This window comes from Lygodium microphyllum, chromosome 1 (assembly GCF_053477565.2).
Source record: "Lygodium microphyllum isolate KBCC chromosome 1, Lygodium_microphyllum_v1.1.10, whole genome shotgun sequence".
Taxonomy (NCBI): Eukaryota; Viridiplantae; Streptophyta; class Polypodiopsida; order Schizaeales; family Lygodiaceae; genus Lygodium; species Lygodium microphyllum.
The window spans coordinates 89990118-89999973 of NC_141135.1; the positions used below are offsets into that span (position 1 = coordinate 89990118).

At 43.0% G+C, this 9856-nt stretch overlaps 2 non-coding genes across 2 annotated transcripts; both read left to right on the forward strand.

The window, feature by feature from the left end:
• Positions 1-3038: 3038 nt before the first annotated feature.
• On the forward strand, positions 3039-3110 carry TRNAP-UGG (transfer RNA proline (anticodon UGG)). Its single transcript has one exon. It is a non-coding gene; the product is annotated as a tRNA-Pro (tRNA).
• A 63-nt stretch (positions 3111-3173) lies between these two features.
• On the forward strand, positions 3174-3247 carry TRNAV-CAC (transfer RNA valine (anticodon CAC)). The gene has a single exon. It is a non-coding gene; the product is annotated as a tRNA-Val (tRNA).
• The last annotated feature ends 6609 nt before the right edge of the window (positions 3248-9856 follow it).

The window sequence follows — 9856 nt, forward strand, 5'->3', positions numbered from 1 at the left end:
TTCTTTTTTTACAGAGTCTGTTCGATGCTCCTTTGCAGCGGGACGAGCTTTCAGATGACGATGATCTATAGCTTGCCCTTGGATTCTTGGAGCTCACACATCCTTCTTTTTTGGTCACGTGATTTGTGAAGATATTTTCTATGTAGTAGTAATATCTTGCCATGATTGTACCAATCGCTTTCATTATACAATCATGTATTTATTTTATGTATGATCAGTGTTATGGTTTAAGTACACTTTGTCTTTATTTACATGAGCATTGTATACAGTGCAGAAACTATTTTGTATGGCCCAAATAAAGCACATAGCTGTCTTGTCATAAATTTTTTTTCCCCTATTATCGTCGCTATTAGCGTCTCAAATTTACTACACGTGTCATTATTGGCCTTGTTATTAGCGTCGCAAAGCATCGCTATCAGTGTTGTTATTTGCGTTGCAACGCTGATACCGACGCAAATAGCAACGTCGTTGATAACGATGCTAATACCGATTGTTTTATGCCGTTGCTAATAATGACGCTTTTTGCGACGACGAGGGAAATTTTCTTTATTTACATTTTCGTCGCTTTTAACGTCGGTATAAGGCATATATCTTGTAGTGTGTTTGTAAGCCTCTTAATGGGCGTGTCTCCCCTTGGGATCGATAATCTCTATCCCTTCGCTTGGGGGAGGGTTCATGCTTGCCTACTACTTTGCTCCTTGTTGCATCTTTTCACATGAAGAATATATGATGCCCTCTCTAGAAATGTAATTTTCATTAAGAGGACTAAATTGGGAAGATATTTTGTAGTGTTGCCTTTGTCTTTGACATGCAATGGATTGTAGGTGTATTGAACTATTTGGGGAAAGCATGTCCTTCTCCACCACACATGTGACATTCACTTTTCAAGTTGAACTATTCGGGCTTTGGGCCAATATCTTGAGTGGTCATCTTAGACTCCATCAAGTTAAGCCTAGCCTTTTTTTATTTCCTTCATTCCTTATAGGGAGCATGTTTCGTATATAGGATGCATTCATACATAATAAGCACAAAGACACTTGATATTTGGTAGTTGTGAGATCTACTGAATTTCTAGTTGTCTAGCTTGATGGCATTTTCTCCACAGTGTGTTTAAGCTTAACGGTATCATAGGTTGATCTCATGATACGTTTTGGAAATGGTAGAGGTGTTTGCCATTGTATTTTTGAGCAGCTTTTCCATTGCGCCCATTAACTCCTTTATGGTGGCCACTAAATTGGTAAAGCTACCTTTGAGATTCTCATTGTACCTAGTCCAATTGCTATGCGGTGTGGGAGTTAATATCTTCAAAATCTTCTCAACTAGAGTCGGTGAGGAAGACTAACTTCAATGCCTCCCATGTGCCAAACTATCCATTTTTTAATCTTTCATATCCTATACATATGAAGTTTTTGGACAGGGGGAGGGTCTGGTCGTCGTCGCGAAAGTGACTCTAGGGTCTCAGAATGGTCAGCCGTATAGGCTATCTTAAACGTTGTTACATGATTGAGAATTAGCAATCACGTGGTACACCCGCTAGATGGTCAACAACATCATCTAGCCAACAACATCTCCACCCAAAATAGATTTGACTACAAAGAGGGTGCTCAAGCCATGGGACTTGATTGAAGAGCTTTCTACGGGTTCCAATAGATTTTGGGCCGATAGCTCTTTGATTGTTCCAGCTGCACTTTTCCTTTTAATGCACCTTGGGAGGGATAATTGGACTTGCTTCTGTGTTGAGCATTCAAAGGAGTGCTAGCCTTTATCGTTTCAAATTTTTTTTGAAAAAAGGTAGTGGTGTACCTATGCAAATCAGAGGGTTCATTGAGAACCATAACGAGAAATGAGAGGATGCCCATTTTCTTGGTTCCTAATTCCCTCGAGCTTTCCTTTTATCCTATCGAAGAATTTTGTCTCTAGAAGCCTTTTCGCTTCTTGCTCGTGTAGATCCTAGGACCCATAAGTCAACTCTCGATTCCAATCCTAGGAGCCATAAATCAACACTCAATCCAATGCAAAAGGAATGTGTAGACCCTATTGAGATAGTCAAATGTCATCTTATGTCGAAATTCACCAGTACTTCTATAAGAGGTATGCAATGGTAGCCCTCGAGTGAAGTTGTGATGATACTACTTGCCGTAGGTGGTCCCACGCGAAGGAGGAGAGCATAAGGGCTAAGGAATGGTAGCACGCAACTGAAGTTGTAATGATACTACTTGCCATAGGTGGTCCCACGCATAGGAGGAGACCATAAGGGCTAAGGAATAGAAGCGGTGAGGGGGGTACATCGCTTGAACGACTTGTGGTTCAATTCGGGGAGGGGCACCCCATCCTCTTCTAGAAATGAAACTACCTCCTCTCCCCCCCCCGCCCCCGCGCCGTTGTGAGGTTTCTCGTGAAGCTTCGTCTCGGTGTCCCAAGCGTGACGCTGGGTGGGAAATTCATCACAAGCAATTGATAAGCCCTCCATTTCTCTTTGATATATCCCTTTACACTGACTCTAGGCACTGCTCATTTTTATCCGGCCCATTTTGTCTCGAGGACGCTGCAACATTTTCTTGCTGCAACTTGCTACTACGAATGTCATGACATTGCTGCCATGCGGCGCATGCATGGTTCCCACTGCAAAACGCTCTATGCTCTGAGGCGAATCGTAAGTGGCAGGTGTGTATTAAAATGCTACCATCCACCTGTGATATAGACGACTCCTACTCCTGATGAGAGCCATCCATATAGTCTCGACTAAACTCGGTCGTAGGATACGTATAAAAAATTACATCGTTGGACGTGTACATTTACACTCGGACGGGGTGCGTAGGGACCCCGTTGGGTTTGTGTGAGCTCATGTCATATCGCTTGTTTCCCTCTGGAGTCTCTGCCATCTGGGGCTCGCTCAGAGGCCCGAATTTCTGAAAGTCCACGGTCTCTTCCGTGCACTTGGGAACGCGGGCAGGTGCACTATATTTCCGAGTTTGTGCGCTGTTGGTTCCCATGTGACCAGAGCCTGCAGATGGCAAGCTTGGCATCTTGGCATCTGAGGGCGTTTGGTCTAGTGGTATGATTCTCGCTTTGGGTGCGAGAGGCCGCGAGTTCGATTCTCGCAACGCCCCCCCATCTGATCATCACTTCTGGCGCCTCGCAGCCACGCGAGACGTTCGGAGCTCTTCTCTCACGTCCGGATGGTGTAGTCGGTTATCACGCTAGTCTCACACACTAGAGGTCTCCGGTTCGAATCCGGGTCCGGACATTTGACCGATCGCTTTTGCCACCGCGCATGCACGCGCGGGGGAATTGATTGGAAGTGTAGTCGGTTATCACGCTAGTCTCACACACTAGAGGTCTCCGGTTCGAATCCGGGTCCGGACATTTGACCGATCGCTTTTGCCACCGCGCATGCACGCGCGGGGGAATTGATTGGAAACACGAGAGCTTTTGTGCCAGATACTCCTGCCTTCCAAACTCCCGAGCCCTACTCACATTGGGTGGACAGTTGCGCTACCCCTTCACAGTTCCCGTTCAAGTAATCAGCTGGCTTACATGGTCGGCGTCTTCCACGACAAAGACTTGGGAAGTGTACCGTCTTGTGGATGGGCTTCCTCTTCCAAACAAGTTCCCGAAACTGCGTGGGCTTTGTCTCGGTTGTCTTGAACATCGAGATTGCAAGCATGCTCTATCTTGGAGTTAAAAGGTTTTCAAGGAGCTTTGGTCTTATAGTGAGCGCTCTCAAATAGTGCGCATGTAAGTTCTAATGTTCTCATATGGGCATCTTATCGACAAAAAATTTGAATGAAATTCAGAAAGCTCTTGAAGAGCATGCAATCGATGTCAGGTTCTGGAATTCATCCGTACAAAATCTATCGTGTCCCCCATCTCATGCATGAATGTTTTGGTCAAACTCCCCTTGTAGGGCTCTTTCAAGACCTCGAATTCCCCCCAATATATATACTCACACAAACAACCCGAGAACCTTATCGTCAACATCATTGGGACTTATTAGAAAAAGGAGCATTGGCTAGTATGGTTGTTATAATGGCATTTGGCTTTACAAATTTACAATTTCAAATTAGTCTATCTGGGCCAAGAAAATCAAATGCAGATATCTATATCCTTTCTAGGTAGGCTGAATATAAAGACACATCAACATACACAATGCTGACAATAAATGTATGATAGTAGGTAGGCTAATTTAGTCTTCTTGCTACTGGAGCGAATTTTACAAGATCCTTCACACTAAAAGCATATTCTACAAAGTGCGTGTTGCAAAATAATGTGCACACTCTATGTCTATCATCATGATTATTAACCCTCACAAGATAAGAGTGTTGCTGAGCATTTGAAGCGGACGCAAGAACGATTGGAAAAGATAAAAGGGTGCCAGAATCGCATTCTTTGGGTCGTCGTGTGATCAAATTTTAAAGAGCTCAGCGTGCTAATTTAGGCATCGCATGATATCGATAAGGTGCTCGTGCAATACTTCCAACTCATTACAATTTGTTTATTGTAAACATCTAGTGAAAGTCGAGCTTGCTCTAAGTGCAAATTGTATTATCACTCGAAGCTACGCTTAGAGGACCTGCAATAACTTAATCTCTATTTATTTTTGTGAATGTGCCTACCAAAGCCAAAGTGCATGTAAAAGGGAAAAGAACGTGTCATGAGCTTAGTGGAAAGAGCTCTCGTGAAGGTAAACCCTTGAACCAAATCCTAATGTATATAATGTGTACATTTAAATAGAGAGCTTATTTTTGCGTGTGCAACTTTCGAGTGCGTGCGAGAAGCGAGCTTTTGAGCGAGCTTCTCTAGGCAACCTCCATTCGTTATTCCACATAGTTCACTTATTCCACCCCTTGATTTTTTTAATCTCCACCACCATTGCCACCGCCATTGCCATCACTATCACCACTGCTGCCACCACCACCACGCTACCTCCACCACCACTACCACCATCTCTGTGGCCGCTACCAATACTATTGCCATCTCCACCACCACTACCATTATCCTCACCACCTGCACGATTGCCACCACCACTACCATTATTCTCTCTCTCTCTCCCTCTCACCTCTCTCTCTATATATATACACACATACGTGTATATATATATATATATATACGTATATAAATCTTAGTCGCTCACTCACTCTCCATGTTTATCTTCCTCCCTCTCCCACTTTCTCTCTCTCATGCATGTGATTAGTCCACATTGTATCATAATGCCTCACATCAGATTATGGCATGTGTTGTAACAAACGCTTCTCTTAAATCCTAAACATCTCTCTCCTCTCTCTCTCTCTCTCTCTCTCTCTCTCTCTCTCTCATAATGTAAATGCTTGGGTAGCCACTCGGTGTTTTTAGAACTTTAATTTCAATGCATTGATGGCTCCCTCCCCCCCTCTCTCTCTCCCTTCCCCTCCTCTCCCCAACAAATATGATACAAGACAATTCACACAAGCAATCCAAATGTACATTTATATTGTGTTAACTTTGGGAAACGTGCTTTTTCTTGTCAAATTAAGAGAGACAAGTTCACCAAAGGCTTTCCATCCAAATGGATTCTATAACGGTGACTTCTCAACAAAATCAAAATGTGGTTGTGCTAAGAGGTAGTGTTGGCATTGCATTGTTGGTCACTATATAGGTGGTGTTGGAAAAGTTCTTCTACTTCCAAATACAATGTGCAAGTTTTCTTCAGTGAGTGTGGGTTGGTGTATAAACATGTTGGCATTTGCATCCATGCCAAACACTCGGAGGTACACATAGTATAGGTGCTTGCATGCCAAATACACCTTTCCTTCTGTGGCATTGTCCATGAAATCCCGACAATTACATGTTGGATTCTTCACAATGTACACATAATAACACTCATGCATGACACTTGAGTTAGCTGTCTCTAGTTTGAAAACCTTATGCTTCAAGGCATTCACCACTATGTGTCCCTTCACAGTTGCATCTAGAGCCAATGCTAAGTCTATCATTTTCCTTGCAGCTTGTGAAACACCTCTTCAATATCTACACGAGCCCTCGTTAACATCCGCCTCTTGTGTCGCCTTTTGTAAAACAAACCCACCACTCTCCAACATGTGGATTTCTTCTACGGTCAAATTATTGCCTCGTGCCACTGACCATACTGTGGAACCTTGGGCAATGCATGTTGAATGGAAGAACAAATATTCCATGTATGGTCCACACTATCATTACAAAACTACATGAACCGGCACCGCATTCCATGTTGATTACTAGCTTCTCCTCTTGAGCTAGACCACTCCATGATGCCCCAAAATGAAGGTGCAGGCACCCCATGTGATGTATTTTTAATAGGTTTTTTTCATTTTCCCTCTCTAGCTCTCAACTATCCTTGACATTGTACACGACTATGAGGAGCTAGAATCCTTCTTATAGCCCAAACGGTGTCATGAAGGACTACTTCCATCACCATTTCCTCTGAACAATTTGGTGGTACTGCCCTTAATTGGTCGTAAGGAAAAGGGTCCTCAAAGTTTAGTTTTCTTGTACCCTTTCTTCTAGGTATGTTTTCGGTCACATACTCAGGCATGTGAGGGGCGTTGGCTTCCTCGGACCTCACTTTCCCATCAACCTTGCGTTTTCTTACTACAGTTACATTGTCCCCTTGAAAATCAGGATGTTTATGCAATTTAGTTCCTCTTGCCACCTCCTCAACCATCATTACAGTTGCTCAAGGTGTGAGACTAATTCCTTGTTGTAGTCGACTCAAAAGCTTCTCTACACTCGGTCCTGCACCATGAAACTTTCCACCAATGAATGCATGTCATTTTGTGCTCTGTAGTAGAGTGTTGGCCAAATCACTGACACATGGATCGTACAAGCTGATAGATCCCTTGAATCCCTCCCTTGCCAACCAACTTGCATGCATTGGCTCTACCAAGTTTGTGGTTGGTATATGAGCAATGTCCTCCACCACCTGGATAAAAATATAGCACAAGAAGGTATGGAGTGTGAGAAAACAAATACACCACATGTCACATCCTACTATTACGAACTAGTCTTACCCTGACAATGTGCTGCCCCTCTAACATGGATATCTAATATGCCACCAACTAAGCCAATAATCCATTGTTGGTATATTGCAATCCACAACTTTTCCTAAGGCCCACCAAGCTCGAATGAATCGATATTGCATTGTTGCATTATCTTTCATGACTGCACAACTCCACATGCGGCACAAGTGCTTATACTCATATTGAAAACTCTTGTGCACATACTGTGATGTGTGTATTTGGAGACTTTGTTCCCAATCAAATAAGAAAGATCTCTCCCTTTCTTGCATTACCTTGTTTGATGGACCACCATTGAACAATGTGCAGATGGCTCTCCCAATTGGCAGCTGCCTCATCTACCATGAATCCTCAAAAATCAGTGCTTGGGTGTCCACACTTCTCCATCACCTCATTCATCTTTGTCCAAAAAAGACCTTGTGCATCTGTATCCTCTTCTTTCATCTCACATATTACCAGAGTCATCAGCTCTTGTACACTACAGAAACAAAAGAAGGAATGGGAGAGTAAGGAAAACTATGTTGCTTAAGTTAGTGTTGTGACAGTAGAATAGGGTAAGAGAAATTACCTTGGGTCATACTCATGTGCTACCATGCTGGTCCAATCATTAATGTGATGCACGTGGTCAAAGAATATCCAACTATTGCGTAGGTCCTGAGTGCCATTCCTTCACACATGATTCACTAAGTCAACCCCTAAGGCTGGCCCAGTTGTTGAGATTTTGAATATAAAGCACCTACTATCATTGTCAATGGCTTGTCCCACGAAATAGACTACCATGGAGAAATCTGTATGCACAACATTTCTTTAACTTTAAAAGACAAGATTCCATTCCCTAATCAGTCTCAGTGCATGCTATATGGACCGTTTGTTTGAACTTACATACACAAAATATTGATCTTCATATGCATGGCCTTTTAAAGATATTTTAAAATGTGTTGTGAATGGAATAATATGTTACATGTTCCTTTGAATGAGTGCTTGCAGTTCCTTGAGCATCGTCGAGAGTTCAGTATCGGATATGGAGACACCTTGCTTAAGAACCAAGGCAACCATCACTAGCCTTCTAGCCACAGTCATTTGTAGGTGTCGAGGTCCAGCTGCACTAAAGTCTCTTACCATTTTCTCTACGGTCTTTCGCACCTCTTTGACATTAGCTCTACATGTGCCTCTTTGCACCTCATGGTTATGTGTGCCTTGATGAATAAATAATCTTAATGTTGGCCTTGCTGACATCACATAATACACTACACACTCACACTTGGAGAGCAGGATGGGGGGGGGGGGGGATCCTTACAATAGAAGCATCAAAGGTTTCCAAGACCAATAGCTAACATTCCAACAGTCGATATGGTGGCACCAAGTTTACCTGCATGGCATCCACCCCTTTGCCACCCATCCCATTATGTCAATTGGTTTCCATTCCTACAATTAGACAAGTGATATCAAGGTACAAGCAACTCTCAAAAACCTTTTTTAGCAATGGGTATGTTAGAGGGATGGGTATATTTATAGTGTCATTAGAAACTCCAAGACACTAGTGTAAGGAGGTTGATGATATGATTAGAATAGAGTGGGATCCCCATTGGCTAAAGAAGCATGAGGACTTCGAGGTAGAAATTAGCGGCACTGATTGGGTCCTTTTGTCAAATTGCATGTTTTATGTTTGGGATTGTCTCATAGCATGGATGAACGAGATACATACATGTGAGTGGCCCTAAACCGTAGGACCTTAATATTCTACAATGTGTTTGTTTCTTACATCATCCTTAACATAATTGATTGTTTGTAAACAATAGCCTTTCCAAATAATGCGAGACAACATGTGCGCGTTAATTGTCGCCTTGTTAAAGTGACAAGTGTGGCAGAGGGGGAGATTTTATCAGCTATTTCTCATACCAATAGGTATGCAATGGACTGTATTCATGAGATCCTAATATAGAATGTACACAGGCTGGCACAAAAGGGGGTTATCCATACCTCGTATCCAGACCTTGTTTGTGAAGCAAGGATGCTAGGGTAGGCAAACCAGGCAAATATTTTTGACAAGATAATTGATGAGGCAAAGGCATGGGTGCAAGCGCACAGAAAGTTGGTGCCCATTCCTGCATGGTACAAGGCACCATTGATTGATGTAACGCGTCCACTAGTATCATCCAAGACACATCTTAGCAGTCCATTGGAAAGAATGTCTAGAAAACTCCGCCCGGCACTCTCATGGAATGTTACGGGTTTTGCGATCTAGGTCTTCCCGCATCTGCTACGTAGCGGAAGTATCCTGGCCGTTCCCACTTAGGATCGACTGGAATTCGGGTTTTCCTGATTGGTCATTAGCTAACAGCAACTAGCTCAGACCCGAGTGAACTACTTTACGCAGAAACGCTAGGTCCGAAGCGGATTCACGCTGCACTTGGTTCAAGGAGAATGGGAAACAAGAGGGATGCAAGGCTTAACCTCTCTGCCATAAGGCATAGTCCCATTCCGTTCCCCTAAAACAGCGTAAATCGGGTAAGACGTAACTCTAGGTCATCACTCTCGTTATTCGTTTTGATGATGATGATCATCCCGCTGTTCTTCGAGATTTTTGAGAAAAGTTCCTGGCTAACCGGGACCACCCAACCATAGGACGGACCCATGGCCCATCCTCCGCACTTTCCTCGGTTTGTTTTAGTTATGTAATTATCTAACACATTAATTTGACATATAACAATCAGATTCTTTAATTAATCCTGTTAAGCACTGGTTCCTTCACGTAATCTTATCACGTGACATAGAAAAACAATATCAAGCAAGTTTTTTTTAAAAAAAACATTTCATCATTTTAT